This window comes from Phacochoerus africanus, chromosome 2 (genome assembly GCF_016906955.1).
Source record: "Phacochoerus africanus isolate WHEZ1 chromosome 2, ROS_Pafr_v1, whole genome shotgun sequence".
NCBI lineage: Eukaryota > Metazoa > Chordata > Mammalia > Artiodactyla > Suidae > Phacochoerus > Phacochoerus africanus.
In genome coordinates, this window is record NC_062545.1 from 204,645,145 (window position 1) to 204,666,719 (window position 21,575).

At 45.0% G+C, this 21,575-nt stretch overlaps 1 long non-coding RNA gene across 1 annotated transcript; it reads left to right on the forward strand.

Moving 5' to 3' along the window:
* The first annotated feature begins 8,661 nt into the window (after positions 1-8,661).
* LOC125121264 (uncharacterized) lies at positions 8,662-20,462 on the forward strand. The gene is made up of 2 exons (XR_007133417.1): positions 8,662-9,159; positions 19,481-20,462. It is a non-coding gene; the product is annotated as an uncharacterized LOC125121264 (long non-coding RNA).
* The last annotated feature ends 1,113 nt before the right edge of the window (positions 20,463-21,575 follow it).

A 21,575-nucleotide genomic window follows, 5' to 3' on the forward strand; every position in this document is an offset into this window, starting at 1 on the left:
ATTCTTATCGAATCTATTGTGGCTCCATTTTCTTTACAATGTGCAGTCTTATGGATTTGTTAAGAGTCATTCAACAAAGTTTGGTTTTCTTTGCAAACAGAAAAAAAATGAGCCCCCAGCCTTTCTCAAGAAGTGATGCTGGCCTAAGGAAGAATGAATGGGCACTATCAGAACCAGCTGAGGGCTCCGTCTGTGCTGGGGTCCTTTGGGTCCCCAAGGTCTAGCACTATTTTCTGTGTCCTAAAACCAGTACATTAAGCTCTGCAGAGATTGCGCAAGAAATGGTAAGGTACATTCTTGGAATAAACCAGGTTACTTGCGCATGGTGTTTTTTCTTTTCCCCCGATGCCTCTGGAAGGTTTTTGTTCATCAACTCAACACAAGCCCTGCATTTATTCCGGTGGCAAGAAATGGTACCTGCTTAGACAGGAACAAGAAAAACCATTTCAACAAAGAGAATAGAATACTTTCGGTTTGGCAAGGAACCAAGGAGATGGAGGTAATGCTCTATGTCATACTTTTTAATAGTAAAAAGACATCAAATGTAAGAAACTCACCTTATCTCCAGGCGAAAAGCCATGGAGGGGCTTATAGTGGACCGCCTTGGATCTTATCAACTAGCAACTGACTTGAGGTGTGGAAACAACAGTCCCAGATGGGCTCAGCTGACAGTTAAGCTTTCTAATGACTGTGCTTGAATCAGACTCATCTTGTTCCTGTTTCAGCATAGATATTCATTGGTTTATTTTAAAATACTGGCCTTGCATTTTCTCCAACAAGGAGAAAGTCAGGGTGGGCTGGCTGAAGACAGCTCAGGGTGTTGTCTTGGAGTGCTCTCACGTGGGAAATGCACTGAGCCCCAATTTCTCCCTCAGTACATTTGTTCCACTGTCTCTCAGACTCCTGTTCCCACTTGAACACACAAGGAGTCCTGAAGAGAGATGGCAGCTCAACGGAGGCCTGAGGCCCAGACTTCTCTGCTTGGGAATTCGAGCCTACAGTGTCCAAAACTAATGGACTCGTTTGTTCTGATTGGTGGAACAACTAAGAGTATTTTATGGGTTTTCCTGCCCAGGATACCACCCAAGAGAAAATCCTGAGCACATTTCAGTGCTTCTGCTTCTCTGCCCGGTAACAGTATCCACACCTTGCAGTTTATGTGGTCCCTTTCTTTTAGAGACCTTTCCAGTCTGTTCCAGAGGTTGTTAACTTGCCCTGGGCTGTCGGCTTAGCCTGTTGGTCTTCATTTCCCCTTAATTAGAGAAGGATAACCAGCGTGGTTCCCAAGAACGCTCAGGAGGGACATGCATGGCATAAATGAAAAAAACAATTTGGTCATTATCACTGGGCCCTATCGCTGTTAAATGACAAAAATAATCTACTACCAGAATGGGAAGGCTCCTTGAGTCCCTTTTGAGAAGAATTTGGGGCATGGGGCTGTCTGCGCAAAATAGGTGGCCACAAAGAGTGGGGAGATAGTGGGAAAGGCAAAGCAATTTGCTCCTTTTCCCTCATAATCACGTCTCCACCACATGTGGGGGGGGGGGGGGCACCACCAAGCTCTGAAGTTCCAAAAGGGTAGAAAAGGATAAATCCAGGCCATTAAAAGAAAATAATCAAAGCTATTGAAAAGATAAAACAAATGAGTTGCACTAAAAAGGCCGTCTGTGCAAGTAATAAGGTTGAAATACTGATACTGATTTCCTAGCTGAACAGCATTCCTCACACATGTGGTTTGTGTATCCGCGTCTGGGTGGGTGGTCTGGCGAGAAGTGCTAAATGCAGCAAGATGGCTTAGTTTTTGAGCAGTGGAGGGAAGCTTTGGGACAGGCTCAGCCCGTGGCATCTGTAGCCCCTGCAACATAAAGAGGCTTTCCTTTTGCTTTGTTCCAGGAGGGAAAGTTTTAACTTGGCTTATTCATTTAAATATGAGCCTCTGTTCTGCACAGAATCAATCAAAGCATCGGAGGGTGTGTGTGTGTGTGTGTGTGTGTGTGTGTGTGTGTGTGCGCGTGTGCATGCGTGTGCACTTTTTTGGGTTTTTTTTATTTTTAAGTACCTCCTTGTCCCTTGTCCCAGCCCTAGGGTGTGGAATGTATGGCATAGAATGTAATAATTCCTCATTTGTTCTGATTTATTCCTTGGGTGGTAGACAACTGGACACATTCCTTTTGAAAGTGATGCTATTTTAAATAGCACCTCTGTCTCAGAGAGGGTATTAAAGGCCCATATTATGAATATAGTCCACAAACAAAAGCCAAAGGAACATGGACTCTCCAAAGGCACATATATATATTAATGACAAATGAAGTGCACTCAGTTTAAAGGGGGAGACTTGTTAATGGAATCTTCTACTCAGAAAACAAGGTGCCCATCGATTTAGAGCTTTGACATCTGTGGACCCCTGCCAACTCATGTCTGAAATCAGATGGCTTCGTGAATAGTCCTCAGCATTGGTGGCTATTGTGGTCTTTCTTATGAATATCCCTTATTTGGGGGAAAGATCATTGTTTTCCGCAATAGTTATTTGTTTACAGGTTTTCTGCCTCTCTCCCCCACTAGAACGTAAGCTTCATGAGGACAAGAACCTTGTTACACTGCAGACGGCAGGGTCTAGAACAAGGCCAGGACAAGTTAGGCACCCGTATTGGTTGAGTGAAATGTGGGGGAACTTTGTAAAAACACTGACCTCTTTTGACATCTCCTGAGAAAAGCTTTTGTGTTTAAATAAGCTTGGGAAAACCACCCAGTATCTGACCCTCTTGGAAATTCATGACACGCTACCCAAGTAAATGTCTGGGAAGCCATGTGCCCTACCAACGACCACCAAACTTGTTTAACTTGAACATGATACTTCTCAAATTGTATGTAACGCAACAGTAGTTAGACAAGAGGACAGTAGATGTTTTGCTTTGAAGTTCCTTGATCGAAATGGTTTTTAGATTTCATTCTTCAAGATTTACAACATCAGTTGGGATGCTTCAGGTTCACAGAAGGACAGCACAGCCATTAATAGCCCCAGAGATGCTTTTTGGGGTTCCAAACCTGAGACGTTTTTGAGAATGAAATGGGACACATTTAACAGTTATCCCAGGACAACATGAGTAAACCAGGGCAAACTCTGGCAATCCAGAATATGTGGTAGGTCACCCTCTTTGCAAGGAATGCACTTTGGGACATGCCAAACTGAAAATTTACCCTCAGATTTCTATTCCAGGCATGTACATGATAAAGAGTGTTCAGCTGGGCTTTTTATGGTAACAGAAGGACATCCCCCTTGTGGTAGGGGGAGGCCCTTGGCTCGGGACATAAAGGGCATTTTCTATGTTGCTCAAGAGCCTTGATGGTTGAGGTAGTCCCTGGGCCATCCGCCACTTCCCCATCACTGCGCAGGTATTAGTCTATCATCTGAATAGGTCAATAGGCCAGGAATCAGTCCTTTCTATAATACATGTAATATACAAAATCTGGGGTCCTGGCCTTGTTCCCAGAACCTAGTGAGTTTGTGGTATTTTTCACGCAGAGTATCTGACACCTTTGCTTCAAGATGCCATTTCTTCACTGCCACCTTCTGAGTCACTCTGCCTGCTACTGCTGCCGCCTGGGAGTCAGCAATCTCCCCTTGCCCAAAATCGCTGGAGCTGCTCAGTCAGCAGATTCTCTCACTATTGGAGTATGTTCTGGGATTTTTTTTTTTTTTTTGTCTTTTTAGGGCTGCACCTGCGGCATATGGAGGTTCCCAGGCTAGGGGTCTAGTCGGAGCTGTAGCCACCGGCCTACGCCACAGCACCACCAGATCCGAGCCACATCTGTGACCTACACCACAGCTCATGGCAATGACAGCTCCTTAACCCACTGAGCGAGGCCAGGGATCGAACCTGCAAACTCATGGTTCCTAGTTGGATTCGTTTCCACTGCGCCACGATGGGAACTCCATGTTCTGGGAATTTTGCTACTCTCTATTCTGCCTCCAGGTCCTGCTCCCTGATAGCCTTTGATGTTTTAGTGGTTCCAATTTACATGTGTGCCATTCCTAGATAGAACAAAGACTCAAAAAAAAAATGTTGGAATGAATGAAAGACTATAAATAAACTGCTTGGTTTATGAGGGGGTAGTGACATTGTCACTCTCTGCTGCCTCATTCTCCAAAATTCTCTTATTCTGTTACTGTTATAAAGATAGTGGAGTATGGTGACAAAAAGCACAGACACTGAAGCCAGAAAGGCTTGGTTTTGAATCCCAGACCTGCATCTCCTAGCCCTGACCCCTTAACCTTTCCTGATTCTTGATCTTCTCATCTGTGGGATGGGAATAACAATGAACTTCTGGTTTAAGGTTGTTGGAGATAGGATCTTTGCAGAGCACTTAGCATATGTCTTGATTTTTACTTTGATTATACTGTTGGAGTCTGATGCGAGCCTTCGACTCCCTCTTGATGGTTGAGAATTTTGCCAATGCATAGGATGGCCCTGTTGCTGTCTGCCATTCAGCCCTAAGTGTATTTATCCTAGCTGTCAGCCTGCTGTGATGTGCCCGCTACATGAACAGCCATGGTCACTTCACATGCACATTCTTACAGGACTATTATCAGCTACATAATTGGCTGCTGCCTTTATAGCTGTTTGCAGCCTATGGAAAGGAAACAGAGGCAGAGGTAACACAACACAGTTTTCAGGTCTCTTTCTAGCCTCAGAGCTCGCTCACAGAAAACTGAATCTAACACATTTCCACTAGATATTGGTTGCAGGAGGTAATGCTGGTGAAGCTGAGGTCATAGGTTCAAGCCCCAATGAGCCCGTTTGGTTTGCCCTCTTGTATGCCTACAAACCTCCCAGTCTTACATAGCCATGCCATGGCTTGGGTCTTAGAAGGACAGGGAGACAGTGCACCCTTTCCAACATGACTTTACAATATCTTCTGCAGGGGGGTTATCGTATGGCGTGATCATCATTGCCATCTTTATCCCACTGTGGTTTCTCATTTTGGTGATAGGTGTTTGGATGGGAGCCTATCCTCTCAATAATATTGGCCATTTCACCTGGAATATTAGCCCAGGTTTTATGACCTTCATTAGCCAGACATTCTGCCCAATTACCATGGAGAACTTAAAATGATATCACTCCTTTTGTTTTTGAAAGCAGACATGTATACCATATTATCTTACAAGCCTGTGATGTGATTTATGGCAAGTATCTCCATAACTTTTTTTTTGTCTTTTTGTTATTTCTTTGGGCCGCTCCTGCGGCATATGGAGGTTCCCAGGCTAGGGGTCGAATTGGAGCTGTAGCCCCCAGCCTACACGAGGGCCACAGCAACGCAGGATCCGAGCCACGTCTGCAACCTACACCACAGCTCACAGCAACGCTGGATCGTTAACCCACTGAGCAAGGCAGGGACCGAACCCGCAACCTCATGGTTCCTAGTCGGATTCGTTAACCACTGCGCCATGACGGGAACTCCTCCATAACTTTTCTTTCAGCTTTGTACTCTTACAAGCCATACCCCACTTTTGATGGGATGTGGCAGACCACATCACTCCGTGGAGGACCCCCGTACAGCCCTTTGCTATGTTGAAATGCAAAGAAATGCTACTTTAGCCACTATTATTCCCTGTATTCTTCTTCTCTTATGTATTATATGATGTACTCATTTCCTATTGCTGTTATAACAAATTACCACAAACTTAGTGGCTGGAAACAATGCAGATTGATTATCTAATAGTTTTCAAGTTTAGAAGTCTGAAATGTGTTTCTCTAGGCTAAAATCGGAGTGTCAGTAGCAGAGCTGCATTCCTTCCAGAGGCTCTAGGAAAGAATCCATTCCCTTGCATTTTCCAGCTTCTAGAGGCTGCCTGCATTCCTTGGCTTATGGCCCCTTTCTCCAGCTTCCAAGTCAGCAGTGTGGCTTCTTACAGTATCTCCCTGACTTCAGCCTGCCTCTTCTTCCATCTTTTAGGAACTCTTGTAACTGCATGTGGACCACCCAGAGAATCCAAGATAATTTCCCCAACTTAGTTAAGGCTCTTAACTAATCTAATCATACCTGCCCCCTTTGCCATATAAGGTAACATAGGCACAGGTTTTACAGATCGAGGTGTGATCATCTTTGGGGTGGTGTTATTGTGCCTACCACAGATGGGAGATGCCCGTGATGAAATCCCCATCCTTCTGGGAGTATAAGCAGATAAGCTTCTACTTAAATATCTAAGTAGAATTTATCCACCCCACATTAAAAATTAAAGCAATTTTGCTGCTAGTTTCAGTTGTTCATGGTATCGTACTTTGTGATGATTACCGTGGTAGTGATTTTTTTCAGAAACCGGAAAAAAAAATCCACTCGAAACCATCCTGAAAGGTTATTTAAGGTTTTAGCTGTGGCGATGGAAATTCAGTCGGTTATTCAACATAGTTTATTGAGTGCCTACCACATGCCGACTTCTCTCCTGAGGAGCTTGTGAAAGTGTAAGTGGCTGTGGCTACAGAAGTTCCTTTCCATTTTGCTGGTATAGAGATTCTTCACTCCTGAGCAAAAGTGTCATCATGTGGTTAGAACTTGTCTGAAGCTATACAGAAACCTTAACTGGCAGAGAATGAACAGACTTTCTGGGCTCCCAGCCTTCTCCTTCCCATTGCTGATGGCAAATGTCTTAATCTGATCTGAGTTCCACCAGTTTTTTTAAAGGATGCCCCTGAATATGTGGTTCCACTTAAAGCCATGCACTGATGGGACAAGGAAATCAGCCCTGCCATGTCTGCCACCCAGTTGGTGTGTATTTGCTCCTTGCTGCTCTGGTTTTTTGCATAAAGATGAAAACCCAATGATGTCAGCATCATCCTGCACCATCTACCTCAGTGGTTCCTGTATGCTTGGCTATGGTCTGGTTTCATCAGAATCACTTAGGGAGCTTTTGCAAGCTATTCCTTCTCCAGAGGCTCTGATTCAATTCTTTTGCACAAAGCCTTGGATAATGGTAATTTCAAGTGCTCAGTTTATTCTAGCATGCAACCAGGGTAGGAATATAAACATCAAAGTTCCGGTTCCCACTGCCAGAGATTTTGATTCGTTAAGCCTAGAGGCTATGAAACCTGATCATTAATGTTCCTCAACTGCAGCCAGGTTTGGGGGCTACAATCCCAGCAACAATCTTCTGGCACCTTCGGATGTTAGGATTCTCTTTTCCAGGTGTCCATAGTACTAGTCAGGGACATGTTGCAAATACAGATTTCTGGAGTCCTTCTCTGCCTCAGGCTCCCTGATCCAGAATCTGGTGGCTGTGCCTAAGAAAAACTGTAGGCTTTTTAACATGTTCTCCAGAAAATTCTAGGAAACACTGTCTAGCAAATTAGGATCCTGAGGCAAAGGACTTAACATTGTGCCTTTACTTGCATGGACTTACAATCTAGTCCACAAACCCACCCCCAGTCCCTGCATTCTGCCAATTTGCCCTTGAGGCCAGTATTCCTGGCCTTGGGTTTGTGGCAAACAAAGGATGGGGCATTACTAGGGTAGCGCCAGATACTTCGCTCCAATGATTCTCAGATTTTTTTTTTTGGGGGGGGGGTGTTGATGACTGTCTGGAAAGTGATGTGGAATTCTCTGTTAGGTCATCTGAGAGGCTAACAGTAAGAAAGAAGGAGGGATGTTCTAAAGCACTGTGTGTAAGAAAGAGGCCAATCAGATGCAAATCCATGTCCATAGAAATAAACCAGAAGTACTTAAGAATGCATCAGTCGGATTTTCTCTGATGGAGACAAAATGATGGCATTGAAATCTTGAGTCTGTCCTGATTCCGCTAACCCACACCAGGAATAAATTTTTAAAGTTTCTTTTACATGAGGTTAGCAATTCTAGTATAAAGAGTTAACTGCTTATTCCTATTGTTTTAGTTTCACTTTTCAGTGACTGCATTATTTTCTCATGTCTTTACTCAGTAACCAAGGTAGGAAAATTGTTTCCCTGAAATTGCATAGCCTTCTCCTTTGGTGGCATATGGTAGCTTTATTAGCCTCACTATGATCTATAGTCTGGATTTCAGGCCCAAGAGGTTTTGTAAAGTCACCCAAGTTCTCCTTATAGGTGGCCTTCTACCACATTTATGTAGTTGAATCACCAACCCATTGATTGATCGTGTCCTGGCACCTAATCCATGTATGAAAAACACAAAGTCATCTGCCCTGCAGGGTCTCCACAGACTTAATTACAGGGTTGATTTATAACTTAAACGGACAGACATTTCAGGTCGGGTTTTGGATGTTTTCTCTTCTATGGAACAGTGACCAGGGTGATTCCTAGTAAGCTGACTGAGTAGGAATAGCTTTTTTTTTTTTGTCATCCCACTTTCATAGGATTCAAAACCTTTCTCCAAGGGTCATATTGGTTATTATTGATCTTGCATTGAAATCCCTCAGGACAATAAGGTTATTGTATGAAAACAAATTTTTAAACAAAGTCACTGATTTTGTTCTTTTTCTTCAAAATGGCAGGTGTCCACAAGCTAAGATGCCATTGATTTGAAGGTATTTTAAGAGAGTCAAACATCTTTCCCCAATGGCTACATCTCTTAAGAAATACATTTTCTCTGAGAAAGTATAATTGCTACCTTCTCCCTGAGCATTTTTTTTTATGAGGAAGATGGTTGGTTTCATTCTCTGAAGTTGTTGAGAGCTGTTGATCTCTAACTCTAGGTCAGCCTGTCAGTTTCAGTTGATAGCAAGTGGGGAGGAAGGCAGATTTCTTGAAGGGCATTCAGGTTAGTTATTGATTTTTTTATTCCCTCCCTTTTCTCCTCCAGTTGATTTGATTATTGGTGAATAGAACTGATATATAGGATGGAAACTTGAGTAATTCTGACAGATGTTGTGAAAGCCATTCTTTTCTCTTAATGGAGTTCTCAACAGGAACCTGAGTGCAAGGTGTAGGCAAGGTAATAATTCTTGGAATTTTCTTGCTTGTTTAAGGTCAAATTTTTTTAGAGTGACAGGTCATCCTCCATTGTGTCAAATACACTATCCATTGTTGATCTTCCTAACAGGTCCATCCCACGGTTATTCTTTCACCAGCTGCTGACCAAAAGTGATATTCCATCTGTGAGCTAGTTATGTGGATACTGAGTTGAAGAAGAACATCCTTTACTGGGCTTAGAGCCAGAGAAGGTGCGAGGTAAGAAAACCAAAGGTGGCAGGCAGGGTGATGTGTGGTGTGAGGGAGCTACTTCAGGGCCAGGCATAGGATTTTCATGGAGTTCCACAGAGCACCAAGGAGATATGTCACAGCCTGAACAGGAAGGCATTCTAGGAAGAGGATACAGTATGGACAAATTGGCAAGTATTAGGGGCTACTTTGTCTAACTTGATTTGACTCAAAGATAGCAGACAGGTAGGGAGAAAGAAGGAGACAAAACTGGAAAAGTAGGCTGAGGCCAGATGATGGCAGTTCCTGTTGCCAGATTAACAAACTTGGGCTTCACATACTGGACAAATGGACAGCTGCAGCAGGTGGAAATAGCTTGGTCATTGCAGCTTTGCATTGTTAGGCAGGGTCCCATATTCCTCCCCTCCACAGGGCCTACACTTTAAGTGTCCTGAGACCCCAAATCTGTGCTCTCATGACATTTTTAGCATGAATTTCTGCTACATGCATCTCATGGTATTTTCATTATCCTTGTATTAGTCATCTGTTGCTGTGTAACAAATCACCCCAGCATTTAGCCGCTTAAAGCCATGCAAGTTTTGGTTTTTTATTCCCCTCACAGTTTCTGTGAAATCTAGGCCTGGCCTAACTGGGGCATCTGGCTCGGTCCTCTCTGGAGCTGCAATCAAGCTGCTGGCAAGGCCATAGCCATCTCAAGGCTCAAGTTGGGTATGATGTGCTTCTAAATTCATTGAGTGGTTGTTGGCAGGATTCAATCCCTCACAGGCTCTTGGACTGAGGGACTCAGTTCCTTGCTAGCTGTTGGCTGGAGGACACCCTCACTTTCTTACCTTGAGAATGTCTCCAGCTGACAGCTTGCTTTCTTAGAGCCATCAAGACAGAGAGTCTGCCAGCAAGAGGGAGGTCAGGGTATGTATGACCTAATCATGGAAGGGGCTTCCATCACCTTTTTCTCCATTTATTCATTAGAAGCAAGTCACTAGATCCACTTTAAGGAAAGGTTACCATGACAATAAAAGGAATCTTGACCTGCTAGTTGGGTGAATCATCAGGGTTGGGGGGGGGGCAGTGTTGGCCTCCCTCTCAAGTGGGGCTTGGTAGTTGGATAATGCTGTTTCTTAAGTTTAAAGTACGTTTCCTGATGTGTCAGACCCTTGGACAGACTTAAGGAAGCAGGGGAAGGAGTTTCACTCCTGAGCTGAGCTCCATCTTCCTCCTCTGAAGGGAATGTGGTAGGGCTCTGTAGCCTGCATAAGGGGAGGGGATCAAGGAAAGATATCTCTATATTATAAAGCATCAGCTTGGATTACTGTAGGCTACCTGTTTATAACTTCACCCACTCAACTTTCTGGTTTGTAAATCATGGCCATTGGTCTTTCCTTCTGGGATGTTTTTAGTGGTTGGAAAGGTGCCCACCTCCTGGCTCAGCTTTTGACCTCACATCCCACCCCTGCAGAGCCCCATGTGGGCCAACGCAAAAATTCCGCTCTGGCTTTCTCCTTGTAGTTGAGGAGATTCCATTATACTAGGTTTGTGTTTTTGTTTTTCAAATTTTCGATGGGGATTATAACTTTGTCTCAAATGTGATCAACTCTCTGACCCCCAAGTAAATTCTCAGATGGCTACCACCTTTTTCATGTGGACGAGGTTAGAATTGGCTGGTCTGAACAAAATGACCAGTATCCAGTCTGCTCCTAGGAAAAACTAAAATTGCTTCTCCAGTGACATTCTTTTGTCTACTAAACATCTACAGAATGCTTGCTCAGGACCAGTCTCAGTGAGATAATCGGGGACAGGAAAGCACAGTATCAGCCCTAATGGTGTTTATAGGCTCCAGTATATTTTGAAGTTGCCTCATTTTATGTGGTCTTTCCCTCTCTACAAAAATGCCGCTAATAAATGGTTTCAAAATGTTTGCAAGTAACAACAGCAACAACAAATTGTTCTTCAAAATGTTGAAAAATCTGTGTGATCTTTACTTTAACACTCTATGGTACCTATTTTAAAAAGGATTGAATTTGGCCCATGTCAAGAGTGAGGAGAGAACCTATGACTTAAGAGGTTTGGAGGAAATGTGAGTTTGCACATCAGGTTCTAGACCCGGCTTTCCACGGATTTCTTAGTCATCATCATCCATTTCTGCTTCCTCTTTTCATCAAAAAATCACCCTTGATTGAATGAGCCTAGCAAAAGCATTTCCTACAAAGGCAGCTGGAGCTTGGGAGGGAGGTTGATAAGTCCTCAGTACTAGGTGTATAGTTCTGCCTTGTATCAGCTCTATGACCTTAGATAAATTAATTAGTCATTAAACCTTTTTCTCAGCTGAATATTGGAGGTAAGAAGAATATTTTTCATTCATTCATTTATTCAGGGATGTTTTAAGAACACTGTTCTAGACTGTGGGGGCTCAGAAGGGAACAAAACCAAATCCTCCCCTCCTGCAGCTATGTTCTAGATAGAGGAGACAGTAAATAAGCAGGTACCAGGTTGGGGGGGGGGGGTTGGATGTTAAAGAAGTAAGCCGAGTGTGGAAGGCAGGGTGGAGGTGAGGTTCTATGTATATTGGGAGGCCAAGGAAGTTCCCACTGAGAAGGAGAGACTGGGGAGAGTAAAAAGGACAAGTCATGTGACTCCCAGGGGAGGGAGGGAGCTTCCTGTGGGAGGAGCAGCAGGGTGCCTAGCACAGCTAGAGGGGAGAAGCTTAACAGGTGGCTCTGGAGGAAACACACTTGGTCTGAGATATCACGGGGGCCTCCTCTTGGCTTGTTGCAAGGACTTGACTTTCCTTCTGTGTAAGACAGGAAGCCTTTGGAGAGTTCTGTACAGATGAATGTCTGACTGCTGTTTGAAGGGTGATTCTGAAGTCTGGGGGGTGGATTAAGTGAGATAATGTAAGAAAATCAACACAATACCTAGAATGTAGTAAACACACAAGAAGCGCTCGTTCTAGGGAAGAGAGGCCTCTGATTACAAAGATTAAGCCCTTGGAAGCATATTTGCAGAATTCTGTGTCTTCCAGATGTTTGGCCTTGGATCCTAAGAAACAGAGTGATTTTTCTAAAGGATGTTCACACCATGCCAGCAGAGTTTACCCCCTTTGGGGAGTAGGAAGGCACATAAATGGTAGAGAGGACTTGGCAGTTCAGAGTCCAGTGGCTCGGAGTGAGAGCTGTGTTTAAGGATGCCATTGGAGCAGCTTGGTGCATGCTCAGAGAAGGTAGAGGTGCTTCTTTGCTAGGGGCTTCCTATAGTTTGGATTTTTAATGGTCACCGTATCTGTAAGCCCCACAATTATTCAGAGAGGCCAAGACTGATTCCAAATGCACTGATAAGAACTATGACATTTAGAATGGATAAGAAATGAGGTCCTGTTGAACATCACAAGGAACTACATCCAACCACTTGTGATGAAACATGATGGAAGATAATATGAGAAAAAGATTGTATATATATGTATGACTGGGTCACTTTGTTATATAGCAGAAATTGATAGAACATTGTAAATCAACTATACTTTAATAAATTTTAAAAAGTAAGTGCAAGAGAGCCAAGTGAAACGGATTCAGGGAGAGGCAGAATGGGCAGTGCTGCAGGCATGTACGAGCCTCTCTGCCTAATTTTGTGTCAGGAAGAGAACCAGAAAGTAAAAATGAACTTGTATTGAGAGGTGGCAAATTAGAACTTGCTCAAGAGGTTTGCTGAGAATAAGTGCTTCTTAATGGATTAGGCTGTAAGTGGAAATGGAAAAGGAATACAAAGAAAGAACAGAACACCAAGAAGGGCAACCTGGCTGCTCCCCACTAGCTGGAGAGGCGGCCCTGGGGAGCTGGGGAGGAGAGGGTTCCGGTTTGCAATGTGAGTGAATGTTGCAAGCAGGGGCTGCATTGAGTCTTTTCTATTATTATTATTATTTTTTGTCTTTTGTCTTTTTGTTGTTGTTGTTGTTGCTATTTCTTGGGCCGCTCCCTCGGCATATGGAGGTTCCCAGGCTAGGGGTCGAATCGGAGCTGTAGCCACCGGCCTACGCCAGAGCCACAGCAACGCGGGATCCGAGCCGCGTCTGCAACCTACACCACAGCTCACGGCAACGCCGGATCGTTAACCCACTGAGCAAGGGCAGGGACCGAACCCGCAACCTCATGGTTCCTAGTCGGATTCGTTAACCACTGCGCCACGACGGGAACTCCTGCATTGAGTCTTGGAAGCTCAGTCTAGCCATCAGTGAATACCCTGAGGTGCTTGTTAAAGCGAGCCCTTGACAACTGTGGCCCCAGGACCTGTGATATGCTTTGATGGGAGAGTCTCTGAGATCTCAGAAGTCAGGCAACAGGGCTCTTTTCTGTGTGTGTGTAGAGTTAAAAGGATCCACTAGGCGACAGAGTGCCAAGCTCTTTCCAGGCCATTTTGCCTCCTATTGCCAGAAGTGGTTATACAGGGCTTGGGTGTTTCAGTGCAGGTGCAATGCCTTAAGGTCAAAGAGAGCAAGCCCGGACTCCCCATGTCACCCACATTTCTGCCTTCTCATCCTCATTTCTCTAGTCCCTGGTTTCCCTCCCATCTCTTCTTGCTGCTCCTTCCTGTTCTCTTTCATGTGCTTTCTTCTTCTGCCCTTCCTTTATGCTTTCTTTCTCTTCTCTCACAGCCTCTCTTCATTGGTAAGAGCAGGGAGTAATGTGTGTATTCCCAGTCACCTTTCCACACACTGGTCGTTGCCCTAGTGTTACTTTGGCACGAGGGCAGAGAAGTGGAGGAGGCTTTTGTGCATCTGTCCTGGGGAAGGAGGGCCGCCTCCCACAGTGGTCTGAGTGCAGAGCAAGAGGTTGATGGTAATTTAGGAAGCAGGAATTTGCCTTCAAAGCTTTGGAAAAGTTTAGAGCAGGCTATTTATAATCCATCAGGGGATTAAAAAGAAAATAGGCAGGTTCTGGGATATTGCTATAGATCACCTCGACAAGATGAAAAGATAGAGTAGCTCAGGAAATGTGTTTACAGATAAGAGGCAAGTTGAAAAAGCTGGGCCATGATCGCAGGGACTTTGACCGATTGCTCCTACTAAATAATGTATAAATGAACGTTATTCAACAACTACTGATATTGACTGGCAAAACAACAGGGGACAAATGGAGGCAAAAGCAGAAGCCTTGGCAATAAATCTCTGCAGTCCAGCCTCTGCTAGGGTACTCACAGCCCTGACCTTTCTCTCTTGTTCTCCAACTAGACTACTTTCAGCCAGCTTTGGGGGGAATTGATTCTTCATTCATCTGGTCATTCTTTATTGCCATACATGTGAGTACTTACTCAGCGTCAGAGTGGATATACTTAGAAGAAAAAAGGCAGCCTCGGCTCTGAAGGACCTCATGGGAGGGAGATAGGAAATTTAACTCAGCTAATAAAAATAGGATAACGAAATGTGTCGAGATGCAGACAAAACATAGTGAAAAATTCAGGAGGTGCAGCTCATTCTGGGAAGTATCTCAGAACAAGGACCTGGTGTTTTGACTCTGGGTTGAAAGCATCTTGAGATATTCCTACAGAGTGGAGACCTCACCTTCTCCTTTCATAATCAGGATTAAATGTCCCTATCAAGAGATGGTAAATATGCTAAGTCCACCAAGAAACTAGAAGGGAGCCTGAAGGGAATCTGTTCCTCCTCTTAACCCACCACAAAGGTTTATAAAAGAAAAATTTCTTAAGATAAAAAGCTTCAAGCAGGTCAGACAATTGATAGCCTCTTATTTGTTAAATGAAGAGAATGACAATGTGGCAAAATTTGGGAGTGGGTTTTTCTGCAGTTGAAAAAAAATTGTTTTTTGTTTGTTTGTTCTGTCTTTTTAGGGCCGCATCCATGGCATATGGAAATTCCCAGGCTAGGGGTCAAAACAAAGCTGCAGCTGCCAGCCTATGCCACAGCCATGGCAATGCCAGATCCAAGCCCCATATTCAACCTATGCCACAGCTTGCAGGGATGCCAAATCCTTAACCCACTGAGCAAGGCCAGGGATTGACCCGCATCCTCGTGGATACTAGTTGGGCTCTTAACCTGTTGAGCCACAGTGGAAACTCAAAAAAAATTGTTGATGATGAAGACTTTGGATTAAAGGTGGATTGGATGATTCAGAATGCTTCTGTGTCCATCCTTTTAAGGCCATCACATACGAAGATAATAGGTAATATCTGGAAGATGGCAAAGACAACTGTAACCCAGAAACATGCCCTCCCCTTTAGGGGTCAATGATCACTAAGCTACCAAACTTCAGTGTTGTAGGAAATTCTTAGCAACCTCTCAGAAGAATTTCACCAGAAACAGCTGCTATATTTTACTTTTGTTAAAAATGTCAGGCTCGCATTTGGCAAAGAAAAATCCCCCTAATCTTCAGATTTCCACTCAGGGAACTGAGAGGGGTAATTGCTGAATGGTATCAAAGAAGAAATATAGATGCTGCATTTAATCAGGTGGGGGGGCGGGCAGAGATTGGTTATAAGCACTATGAAAACATTAGCAGTAATTGGCTGAAATATTAAGAAGCCTAGCAAAGATTTAAAAACAACAACCACCATCCACCATCACCACTGCCCCACCTCAGCACAAGTAAATCAGAATCCTGAGTGGTGGGACACCAGGCAGCAGCCCTTTTTCAAGCTTCTCAGATGATTTTCATATGCAACTAGGACTCAGCACCACAGCTCCTGGGGCTGCCAAACTCAGAATGAGATTAGGGGACCCACTAATGCAAGTCCAATACAATTTATTAAGGGGATAGTTGTAAGTGTTGCTCAGTGTAGAGAAAAGGGGGATTGGTTGCTCATATTTGTCCCAGCAAGGTCCCCAAATGTCATCAATCATCTTTGGGCCAGCAGGGTGGTTGGATTAAAGCCAACAGTTAGTCATGGCAAGAACGCCCTGGAGTGCCAGTGACCACAGAACCTGGTCACACCAGGGTGGGACACTAGGCCTTCCTTAGCTTCTGTTTTGAAAAGCCAAAGTTGTTCTTTTCCCAGAAAGGCTTTGGAAAGGATTTGCATAGGAGGCCCGAGTGAGATGACTCTCAAGTCTCTTGTATGTGAAAACCTATTACAGGTTGTTCTCCAACAGGGGGCAGAACATGAGTGATTAGCACAAGTACACCATAGGCTTCAAGCCCAAAGCTTTGATTATGCAAGCAACTCTCTGCATTATTTAAGCACAGCGACTGTCATGATGAATTGTGTGTGTCAGCTTGACTGAGCTAAGGGGCACAGAGATAGCTGCTAAGATGTAATCCCTTACCTTTGTGGATGGGTATCATCTAATCCACCGAGAGCTCACAAAGAACAGGAAGTCAGAAGAAGGCCAAATTCTCTATCTCTTCTTGAGCTGAGACATTTCTTTCCTCCTGCCATCAGACATTGCTGCTTTCGAGTCTCAGGCCTTCAGACCCAGCCTGCATCACACCCCTGGCTTTCCTGGTTCTTCCAGGATACTGTAGCATCTCTCAGCTTCCAAAATCATCTTAGCCAATGTCCATGATACATTTATGTCTATATAGAAATATTGGTTCTGTTTCTCAGGAGAACACCAATTCAGTGACTGATTCATGTATGTTTTCCAAAGGGGCTTAGATTCTGGCTCTGCTATCACTATTACATCAATATCAGGCGTTTTGAAATCTCAGTATCTGATGCCCAGTATGCACTTATTTTGTTGACCTGAACTAATGCCCACTATGCTTTCCAAGTTGTCCCTCATAGAGAGAACCAAACTGTAGCCACTGAAGACCAAGACCACCCAATGAGCTGAGGGCAGGGCCTCCCCGATGATGAAGGTCCACCCCTGTGGCAATCCCACTAGATGTGCAATGTGGAAATTGGCTTCCTTCTGGCTACAAACCATTGCTGTCCTTCCCTCTGACAGGCCTGTTTCCTGCTCTGTGTGCTCCTTTTCCCTACCTAGGCTTCCTTTTAGGGATCCTCACCCATATCTCATAGTGAAGACCTAGCTTTGGCCCTCCCATTCCTATCAGTTTGGGGCACTGACATCTGCTTTGGGATCTACACAGCTGGCTCCTGGCAGCCCTGTATCCCCACTCCACAGCCATCATCTCCCAGCTATCCCTGAGGGATCCAAAAGGCACTTTGTCAGAACATTTATTTGCATTATTCATCTGGAAGACGAGGTGCATTATTCACCTATATAATTGGTCAAGAAAGGTGGCTGTTTTAAGCTACATCAGTGGTTCTTAGCCATGGCTGTGCTCATGCTGGGGCCCCACATGTAGAGGTGTAGTTGGGCTTTAATAAAACCATTTGTGGTTCCCTCAGCTTAAGCCCTTGTCTCTGTTTTGAAATCCCATAAAGAGTGTTTGTGCATTTCAAATGGGATCTTTAGGTCATACAAAGGTCATCAGGGAGGTAGTTACCCAGCTCCTGGAAGGCAATGTGGAGGGTTGCTCCCCATGGGGCTGTGGCTGGTGACTCCATGGACACCTTGCAGGGACTCAGACCCACAAGGGATGGGGGTAAGGAGCCCAGGTTCAAAGGTTTTGCTCTGTTTTCATTGGAATCTACCCTGGACATTGGGGTTCTCTGTTGGTAGTTTAGGTTCTCTGTTAAGGCAAAGGCCTCAGTCCAACCAAGGAGAGCCAGTTGCTGGGGGAAGAAATAATTGTCAACACAGGGGTGGCTGCTGTTGCTCTTTGTTTTTTTAACCTTTGAAAGTGTGGCACAGTTAAAGCCTCCCACTATTTAATTCTCTTCTATTCCATTTCATGTCACAAAGGGTTCAGGGTGGCTAAACTCTGAAGTGATTTTATACCTTGAATGACCGTAGTCAAAGTATGACATCACACAGGGAAAAGAGTGGCTTTTTTTTTTTTCTTCTAATTGAGGTGCAAGCCCAACTCTTTCAGTCTGGGTTACAGCTCTCTGGTGTTTTGGCATCTCTTCACATGGCTCAGAAATGTTAGTCTTCTTTTGTACAGAATATCTTGGCCGGTGAATGTCTGAACTGAAAATACACCAGTATCTGTTAAGACAATCCTGCTAGCCTGTCGTTACCTGTCAATTACATTGCTCCTTGTTTTAGAAATCCAGTTGAAAGAGACATGCTAAAAACCCCACTAGGAGCAGCCAGTATGGGTTTTTGTAAGTATGAGTAGGGACTCTGCCTACATCAAGTAACACCAGTGTTGGCATGCCCAGAAAATTCCAACCAGAGGTGGGAGTAAGTGGCACTTGGCAAAGGTGTTCTTATATCCTAAATACCTAGTCTTGATTTTAAAATGCATTTTGCACGTGTATATTTTTCTGGAAGACATTATGGGAAGGCTTTTAAATATGGTTTCCACTGGGAGTTCTCTTCTGCAGCTGGATTTTCTCATGGGTTGATGTGACAGTTTGATGGTAAATCTAGAGACGTGGCTACTGGGAGAAGACTTGACCTCTCCGGAGAGCTGGAGTCTTCAAGATCGGGCCACCTCCTGGCCCTTCAGACTCAAATCTCCAGAAGCTTAGCCACAATCCAGCCAGTGCACTTTGCCTTTTGGTCTGAGCTAGTATGACATGAGAAACAGGAAGTAGGAAGCACATGCAAACGTTCCTGTGCTGTGCAGAGGTAGGAATTTGGTTAGACCAGAAAAATCCACTCCTATGCCTTTTGCTATGCAGATGGGCTAGAAAAAGAAAAGGAGCATTTCTATGACATAAATTTCTAGTTTTCCAATGGAAAAAAGGAGAGCCAGCAAGTAAGCTACTCCGTAAGACTCTAAGCTGGATGAGGGCAGCAACCAGGCAAACCTCGTGTGCATTTGAATCCAAACCCCTGGTACAGTGCTTGGCTTGTAGTTCACAGTAGAGACTCAGTAAGGGTTTGTTGAATTAATAACTGATCTCAAGATGAGATTCCCTCTTTGTCCACAACTGTCAAGTTCATAGTGTCTAAAGACATTTCAGAGCACTCTGCAGGAATATGGGTGGCCCTAAAGCAAAGAAACCAAACTAGCATTGCTTTGAAAGATCTGTTTAGCACCTTAGTTACCAGAAGTGCTCATCAGGGTGTTCTTTTTTTTCTTGAAGGTGTGCATTTGGCTGAAAGCATATAAGTGGACTATGAGCCTAGCCAAATGCCTTCTCTCTTCTGTACTTGAAAACCCTATTCTCCCAAGCTGAAGAGTGGATGACTACAGGGAATATGTGACTCATGGCAAGTGCTGTTATTAAATCACCTTGAAGTGTCTCTTGTAAAAAGATAACTCCCTGCATTGTAGAAACATCTTTGACAAGAGAGGATTAGGGTGAAATTGCAATTACCTTGACATAAAGGAATGAATTAACTTTCCAACTTGCATTTTTGCAGGGCACAGATTCAAGCTGCTTGGAACATAAACAGAGAATGCACTCACAATGGCTTGGGGCACTTCAAAATTCAAAAGATGGGCACGGAGCCCCGAAATGCGGGGCAGCTTCCAAGGTATTGCTTGCCAGGAAGGGACGCCTGCCTGGACACCAACCACCCGAGCCGTCTTGCAGCGTCTGCTCCTGTGGCTACAAGGTTTAGAGGACAGTCAGGATCAAGGCATCCTGGAGCTGATGCATGTGGGGTGTAGAAATAGGGAAATGCTCTTCCAAGATGTGCCTTCCAAGACTGCCTGTGCCCCTCGATTCAGCAAATATTGACAGAACACTTACTCTGCGCTGGGCCGGGAGTTAAGGCAGACGGTCTTGGCTGTCAGGGACTTAAGGAAGTCAGACATGAAACAAATCGAGTGGCCATGAACCTCAGTCCGTGATTCATGTGTGAAAATACATACTCTTGTTTATTTTCTTGAAATCAAAGCTGACTCTGAGCTCTCATCCTGCTAGAGCAGCAGGAAATTCCATTTCTGACATTTGGACCAGAAGCCCCAGGGCTTTCATGAGGATTCTGAAAACAGTTGGGGCTTCTGGTCCCTGTCCCATTGTAGCTGCTACAGGCATCCCTATTTTGCCTAAGATGTTAGATGGGCCAGGAGGCCAGGGATGGCGGCTGCTCAGAGGGAGTCCTCTGCCTCCAGGCCACCGTGGGTACAGGAGACTTTGCCAGAGCTGGGAGGGCCATGGCCAGCACTTGGCTCGGCCATCCCTCCGACATCTATTCACGGCTCCCTGGACACCAACAAGTTCTCCACCACATGGGGAGGCAGTCTGCATAGGATAAAGCCTGGGACAACCCTTAGGCTTGGGTGGTGGGGAAGTGGGTGTCACTGACTGATAACTGATATATTTCATGCTTTCCCCGATACCTTTTTGGTAGCCATGTCAATATATGATTTAAAATCATTAAAAAGACTGAATTCTTAGACGGTGTTCTTGGAGGGGAACTATTCCTCAGTACTCGGCTCCATTTCTATCTGGTTTCCACTAAGCTCAGGAGCTAGCCACCTTCCCAGCCCCCAGGAGAAGCGCTCTGGAGCTCTGTGACCAGCCACACCTTCACTCAGCTTCAACTTTCCTTCTGGAAAAATCCCCACAGCAAGAGAATACAAAGCCTGGAACCTGGTAGACATGAAGAAATGGAAGAATAGAGGAACAACACCCATCAGTGAATAGTTCATTAGGCTACCACATCTGGGTGGAGCTTAGAAACTGCACAAGGAGGGTGAGAGAGGCCTTATCCCAGCCAGGGTGGCACATGACCGGCTGGGCTGAGGGATGGGAGAAGGATTCCTTAAGAGGTTGTGACAGGGTTGAGACCTCAGGCATAAAAAAAGGAGTCAGCCAGGGGAGCAGGGGCTCAGGTGGCTAGTGCAGAGCGAGAGCTAGAGACCTGAGAAGAAGCCCCAAGGGCAGGAGAAGAAAAAGGAAATCGAGATGGTGAGCCAGTGGGGGAGGTGAGCCTGCCATTTTCCTTACTGAAAAGCTTCCCCTCAAGTGGTTGGTGTGTCAAGGGGATTGTCTCCCTGGGGCAGTGCTGATAGAGGACAGAAGCAATCAGTCTGGAACCTGCAGTGGCTGAGAGGGAGCAACTCTAGCTCCTGCAACAACCCCATATGCAAACCTGAGAGAGAAAGGGGCTTAGAGCTGGGGATCTGGAGCGAGTCTCGGCATCTCCGTTGGGAGGTCAGGATGGTAAGTGCTACCTCTGAGGCTGCTGTGAGTTAGTCCCCAGCCAACTTGACCTCATTTCCATGCTGTGAGGCAAGGGGCCATACCAGTAGGCTCCAGGGTTATCTGCATCCCTGAACGATGGAGGCCTTGGTGGGCAATTAGAGAATGGGAGGAGGCAGAAGCCTAGGCAGTTCTCCCTGCCTCCCTCCTACCCAGCTCTGGCTTCCTCAGGACAGAGCTGCGATGATTCTCGCTCCCACTGAGTGATCCAGGCACCTAGACTCCCCTATCCTAGACCCTCACTTTGTCCCTTAACTTTAGAGGTAGTGGTATCTTTCTGCTTTTGCTAATTTCAGGGTTGTTCA